Source organism: Rhinoderma darwinii, chromosome 1 (assembly GCF_050947455.1).
Source record: "Rhinoderma darwinii isolate aRhiDar2 chromosome 1, aRhiDar2.hap1, whole genome shotgun sequence".
Classification (NCBI taxonomy): Eukaryota; Metazoa; Chordata; class Amphibia; order Anura; family Rhinodermatidae; genus Rhinoderma; species Rhinoderma darwinii.
Window position 1 is genome coordinate 408523200 of NC_134687.1, and position 5102 is coordinate 408528301.

The window sequence follows — 5102 nt, forward strand, 5'->3', positions numbered from 1 at the left end:
TTTCCTACCATGCGTTTCTTTCTGCCTCTTCTCTAGATGTCTGCCAGAAGAGAAGGTAGGAAAAGGACCCACAAATCCAGGCACAGACTTTGCAGGGAATGCCTCCAGCCTCTGCTTGAGGATATTGTGTCAGATCTGTGTATCTCATGCTCCACCCCAGTCGCCTCCCCTCCCAGGGAAGATTCTAGGAGATTTATGCAATGGTTTAATAACAGCTGTCTGTAGTTTTTGAGGATGTAAAATCATCACACCATGCTAAAAGTGCCAGGCGCTCTCCCTCTCCACCTCCTCAATACCAGGAGGATTCCTCCTCTGCAGGAGGTTCAGATTCATAGGTGGTCTCTGACTCCCCAGACTCTGACGACCCCGAGGAATGTTACATCCTGAGTCCGGTCTCCGGTCCGGCAAGTCTCTCTGGTTCCCCCACCACAGAAAGTCCTCACAACGGATGCCTCCTCCTGGGGCTGGGGTGCCAATGTAGATCACCTATGGGTTCAGAACAGATGGAGTCAGAGGCAAGTGTCACTATCCTCCAACATGAAGGAACTCAGAGCAGTGAGATTTTCGTTAATGTCCTTTCAATCCCATCTGAGCAATACCCAAATCCTGATCCAGTCAGACAACCTTGCAACTGTGTTCTATGTAAACAAACGAGGAGTGCCTCAATGTCAACCGAGTGCAGACGACTTATGAGTTGGGCAGAACAACATTCATTGGGAATTTCAGCAGTTCACATCAAGGGCTCCTTGAACCACACTGCAGACTTCCTCAGCCGCAATATCCTCCATCCAGGGGAGTGGAGTCTCAACCCTCAGGTTTTCAGCAGCTTAGCTGCCACGTGAGGAATGCCAGACGTGGATGTGATGGCATCAGAAGAGAACAACAAAGTCCTCGGCTTCTGTTCTCAGTACCACACCCACCATGCAGTAGCATTAGATGACCTGTCTGTCAGTTGGGGAGGAAAATTAATCTACATTTTTCCTCCCCTCCCCTTAATACCAAGAGTATTGAAAAAAGTTTGGGACGAGAAAGCGGAAGCTATTGCAATCCTGCCATTTTGGCCCCACAGGGCCTGGTTCTCCCTAGCATTGTCTCTCTCGAACGGCAGGTTCCTGAAACTACCAGTATCACCGGACCTCCTGTCCCAGATAGGGGTGTATCACCCGAACCCTCGCAGTCTACATCTCACGGCCTGGAGACTGACCGGGAGAACCTGACAGAAATTGGACTTTCATCAGAAGTCATTAATACCTTGCTGTCCGCTAGACGACCTTCAATGGTCAAAGTATACAACAACAGAGTTTGGACCCTGTTTACCTCCTGGTGCTCTAAAAATTCAGCAAACGTAGTCTCTCTGAATACTATCCTACAATTTCTTCAGGAGGGCTTCAATAAAGGTTTGAAGCAAAATACCCTTAAGGTGCAATTCACGGCAATTAATGCCCAATTGCAAAATCGTTTCTCCAACCAGCAGTTGGTGAAGACCTTCTTCAAGGCTTTAAGAAACCTTATCCCAGTCTCTCAGGTACCCTCTCCTTCCTGGGACCTTTCAATAGTGGTGTCGGCTCTAACAAAGCCACCGTTTGAACCCATGCAAGAGTCATCCATGAGATTTCTCTCCTTCAAGGCCTTCTTCCTGGTGGCAATCATGTCGGCCAGGCGCATAAGCAAGCTGCAGGCCCTTTCCTTCAAAGAACCATATTTGAGGGACCTGGGAGATTGTCTTCTACTACGTACCATGCCTGGGTTCTTGCCTAAAGTTCCTTCCTTTAGGAATATAAATCAAGAGATATTATTGCCAGTTCTCTTCCCTCATCCCCAAGGTGAAGATCAGGAAAATTGGCATACACTGGATGTGAGAAGAGCAGTTCTCACCTATATTCAAAGGACAAAGGCTTTTAGGAAATAAGAAAATCTGTTCCTTCAACATGCCGGTCCTAATAAGGGACAAAAAGCAAGTAAAGCCACCCTAGCAAGGTGAATTAGATCAACTATTGAAAAATGATCTCAGTGACCTTCAATCTCCTCTGCAGATCAGGGCACATTCCATACGCTCTACAGCTACCTCATGGGCAGAAGTCGGGCATATCCCCCTGGATCAAATCTGCAGAGCAGCTAAGTGGGCATCCGCATCAACCTTTGTCAAGCACTACAGGCTCGACTCACTGGCATCAGAGGGTTCTCTATTTGGCAAAAGAGTGCTTGAAATGGCGTCTGCTATCCCGCCCATATAGCTATTGCTTGGCAAGTCCCATATGTGTTGGGCTGCCAAGGACGATCAGGAAAACGAAAATTTACTCACCAAAATTTTTATTTCCTGGAGTCCGTAGGCAGCACAAGCTTCCGCCCCTGGCAGGACTTATGACTATTGCTTCGTAAAAATACGCTGGGGCTCAGTTTCCGGTACATACTTATAGGGGAAGTCCATAATAGTTTAATTGCTTAATGCTTATTGCTAATTAACCTGTCTCTGCTTGATTGTACCTAGGGGACTAAAACCCATATGTGTTGTGCTGCCTACGGACTCCAGGAAATAAAAATTTCGGTGAGTACATTTTCGTTATTCCTTTGCGCGGAGTACTGAATGTGGTAACACTGCAATAAGCTGAACCACCAATGCTATATATCTTTGTATCTATATTCTCATAAAAATGCAATAATTTTATTGACCTTCTATAGGCCAGTATCGCTGTAGGCACAAGTGAGTTTATAAACCTATCTTTATGAAATCATTTGTGCCTACAGCGATAGTGGCCTATAATAGGTCAATAAAATCATTGAATTTTTATGAGAATATACATTTTTACTGGGGATTGTGTTGGAAGTTATTAATTTAGTAATTAAGGTGGTATTCCCAACTTAGACATTTATGGCATACCTGTAGGATTTTCCATAAATGTCTGATAGATGCCTGCACCTAAATCGACCCCCATTTCGCCTGGTGCGCTTGCTTGTCTGTTTCCGGAACTCCCATTGAACAGAATAGAGAATGCCGCGCGCACGCGCAACCCTCTCTCCACTATTCCCCGTCTGGGCTCTCAGGCCAGCGGCCACCACAGAAAGCAAAATGGGGGTCGGGAGATCCCTGTTCTCGATATAGGTGCGAGTCCCAGAGCTGGGATCCACATCTATCAGACATCTATCAGACATTTATGCCAAATCCTATGGGATATGTCTAAGATGGGAATACTTCTTTAAGTAATGTGGAAATAAGGTCTTTCTTTGCCTGTTGAATAAGAACTCGATGGTCACTCTGACAGAGCTACAGAGTTCTGCAGGTAGATGTGAGAACCTTTCAGGGATTTTCTTCTCAATCACACATCATAAACAAGTGATTGGTGAGGTTCACTCAGGTTTCTGTACCCAATTTGCTCCCATTGATTTTAAAGGCTATGGACACCTTTGCATTGCCATTTTTTATGGCATACGTTTAACGTATATACATTGTAGACTTTTCAATAGCTTTTCATAACATATACTGTAATATATAATGGAAGCCATAATAGCCTATGGGTGATAGATGCCTGTTACGAATGCCTAATAGTGGCATCCGTCATCCATAGGATATAATCGTATTCTTTTAACGGAAACATCATGAACTCTCATGACCTCTTTTCATGACGTATCCACTTATATAGACTATAATAGTATACCGTGAAGCCTACATTTAATGTATATGTTGGGAGCTTTTTGCAGGCGTATACGTCAAACATAGGCCATTTACCTCCATGTAAACAAGGCCTAAACAAAGTATATTCCCATAGAGTTGTTGAGCAGATGTGCCTCAGCGTTAAAATACTCATTAGATATGTATTATAGAAGCAGAAAATTTGGCTGCTGTTTGTTCCATGGAGAAATGTGACCCAGTCAAGACAGGTCCCGTTCCCTTTGTTATTGTGCTATTGGTAGGTGAGAACTTTTGAAAAGGGGAATTGGCCATAGGGTCATGAAAAGGGAATAGGGGGTCAAACCAAAACAAGGCACCTCTGTCTGGATGATGTTATATAGCAAAATCAACTGTTGTACCCATATTAGTGTATGTTACTGATCAGTGGCGTAACTACAGAGATCGCAAGGGTCGTAACTGCGACTGGGCCTCTAAGCCTGGGGTGCCCGTAGGGCCCCCGTTGCTACTCAGCGCTGACCGCATTCTTCCTCCGGACGCAGATACAGTTCAGTTCAAAGCTAGAGCGTTGCTCCAGCATTCACTGTGCCACGAGCAGCTCGGCGCAGGCAGGCGTGATGTAGTGACGTCATCGCACCTGTCTGCACCGAGTTACTCACAGCACAGTGCAGAGGAGGAGAAGGATCTCCTCCACCCGTCGTGGGAATGGGAATAAGTAAGTAATTATATTATTTTTCTATTAGGTACATACATATGGGGACATTATACTGGGTATTGGAGGGGGGGGGGGGGCTCATATGGTAGCTGATAAAGGAGACATTATACTGTATGGGGGCATTATACTGTATGGGACAGCAAAGGGGGCATTATACTGTATGGGGGGCATTATACTGTATGGGACAGCTCTGGGGGCATTATACTGTATGGTGGGGCATTATACTGTGTGGGGCAGCTATGGGGGCATTATACTGCGTGAGGCATTGTACTATATGGGACAGCTGAGGGGGCATTATACTGTATGGGGGGCATTAAACTGAGTTTGACATTATACTGTATGTGGCAGTTATGGAGGGCGTTATACTGTATGGAACAGCTATTGGGGGGCATTATACTGTATGGGGCAGCTATGGGGGCATTATACTGCATGGGGCATTATACTATATGTGGCAGCTATGGAGGGCATTATACTGTATAGGGGGCATTATACTGTATCGGGCAGCTATGGGGGGCATTATACTGTATGGGGGCATTGTAGTGTATGTGGCAACTATGGGTGGCAATATACTGTGGGGCAGCTATAGGGGCATTATACTGTGGGGGGCAGCTATGGGGGCATTATACTGTGGGGGCAGCTATCGGGGGCATTATACTGTGGGGCAGCTATGGGGGCATTATACTGTGTGGGGCAGCTATGGGGGCATTATACTGTGCGGGGGAAGCTATGGGGGGCATTATACTGTGTGGTGGTATTATACTG